The 2,329-nt window shown below is 32.1% G+C and overlaps 1 non-coding gene across 1 annotated transcript; it reads right to left on the reverse strand.

The window, feature by feature from the left end:
• Positions 1–207: 207 nt before the first annotated feature.
• On the reverse strand, positions 208–281 carry TRNAV-AAC (transfer RNA valine (anticodon AAC)). The gene has a single exon. It is a non-coding gene; the product is annotated as a tRNA-Val (tRNA).
• Between the last annotated feature and the right edge of the window lie 2,048 nt (positions 282–2,329).

A 2,329-nucleotide genomic window follows, 5' to 3' on the forward strand; every position in this document is an offset into this window, starting at 1 on the left:
TCTTGAATATTTTTAGAAGATAAATTCTAGAAATTTTGTGAAAAAAAATACATTTTTGTGAAGAAAAATTGTTTAATGTAATTTTGGTTTACACCTGATATAATACTTTTTTTTAATGAAATAACAACCTCTCTTTCCTGCATCTTTATGCTTCAAAACTCGAAATGCTGCATAAATTGGAGATTTAATGCCTGCAAAAATATTTTATGGCGTCGCCCGGACTCGAACCGGAGACCTTCAGTGTGTTAGACTGACGTGATAACCAACTACACCACGACACCATATTACTGACTTAAAATCATTCTCTTTTCTTGTAACTTTTGTTTTTCGCTGAAAGAACTAAAAAGTATGTTATAATCAAGAATGGTCAAGTCATCTATACTAATATATTAAAAGGCGTGCGTAAACCAGGAACGGTGCCACGTGGCGCTCTCCCTATGGAGTTTTAGTTCATGTAATCCATGTACAATAAAAAATTAGAAATTGCATAGTATAGGTTTTGATCTCATGACCTCAAGTTCATGTACTAAAGTTTTAACCACTAGACCAAGTTGTATTTAGTGCTATCATATCAAAGTACAATATTAATAAATGAAATTTTTCTTACCCGGGGCATAGCCCGGGACTAATAACTAGTTATAACATTATATTATGTGTCCTTGGAAGGTTAAGTTAGTTTATGCACGCTTGTTTTGTCAATAATTGATTCAAGATTTATTAAATTAATAACCTCATTTTTAATTGTTTTTTCTTTTTTTGAGGGCCAATATCTTATTATCAAAGTGCATATGAGACACATATACAATTTTATACCAATCTATATATATATATCTAAAGCCCAAGACAAACAACTGTCATGTTGCCACACGTACTCTGGCAACTATGTCCTCTTTCACACAATCAAATGAGACATTAAGCAATAAAAGTATTTGTTTCAAAACTCGAAATCGTAACCTCTCATTTTACTCATGTTGGTCTTTGTAAGGGAAACAATCATTTAAAGACAAAATACTATTTCTATTTTTGAAAACTTCAAATATACGTTGGCAAATAATTCGAGACGTATCGCTCGTGACAAGAATTAGTTAAGTAGTTATGTTATCAAAATTTAATCAACATTAATACTAATAGTAGTCTACAAAATCTAGGGTGGTCAAAGAAACCTTAGCCTTTAAACATAAAAATTATAGCTAACTAGCCTACAACACATTAATCAAAGGCTATACATGCATCATTCAGAAGTAGGTATTTCCTAGGCGACAAAATTTTTATATTTGTTGCTGTCCTTTTATGGTATGTTATGTGCTAAAACAAAAGGCTACTCCTACTTGTTACTAGTATATTTATGCACATTGAAGCTAATAAGAACAAAGATAAATTAAATACTAATGACAAAACCGAAGCAAAAGGGTTTTGTCCTGTGACTCGATGACATAGCTGTATGACCGGCTTTTTTTGTAACTAATGACAAATGACAAAACCCGGTTTGCAGTAAACCGGTGACCGGCGACGTTCACGGTTACAGTCAATTTAGCTCCTTGGCAGTCGGCACGTGTACTTCTCCATGTGGGGGTGACTCGGCCACACTTTGGCTAATCTTTTTGCAGAATAACTATTACCATAATAACACTAGTACAAAAGTAACAATATATATATAACAGTATGTTTCTTGAAAGAAATATTGTTTTCTTAAAAGATGTAGTATTTCTTTGTTTCTTGGTTACAATCATTTGAATTCGCAATACTTTTTCTGTTATTTGTATTATATGTGGTGCTAACGGTTTAATACTTTATCCGGTCTGTTTTAAATGAAACGTTTGTTTTTTTCACGCAACTCGACGCGCTTCTTTAATCATTAATATTTTTAGTTGTGCACCCGTTAAAAACATAAAAAAGTTATAATTTGATAGTATGCATCGAGATGAATCTAATGAGATCCCACTTGACTATGTTTTTATTTATATAATGACGATAAATGGAGTCAAAATTGACCAATGAATAATGTCATTTCACCCAATGTTTCATTTAAAACAGAACGGATGAAGTAACTAATTTTGTAGCTCCAGAATATTTCATTTTATGCTCCTATCTATTTTTTTTATAATTAGAGTTTCATGTCAATTAGGGAGCAACTAGTACAATACATCAGTTGCCAATTGATTGCTAATATAATTAAGGAAATAGGAGAACAATTAACTGGGATGGGACTTATTGCGCCTTTGGGTGAGTTTCCCTGTGTTTAGAGCAGTTCAGAGGAAATTCATCTTACCACGGGTTTTCGAAAGGGGTCCAAAAAAATTAAAGATAAAACATATCGAAAAATTTATTT

The sequence above is a fragment of the Beta vulgaris genome, chromosome 3 (assembly GCF_026745355.1).
Source record: "Beta vulgaris subsp. vulgaris cultivar EL10 chromosome 3, EL10.2, whole genome shotgun sequence".
Lineage (NCBI taxonomy): Eukaryota > Viridiplantae > Streptophyta > Magnoliopsida > Caryophyllales > Amaranthaceae > Beta > Beta vulgaris.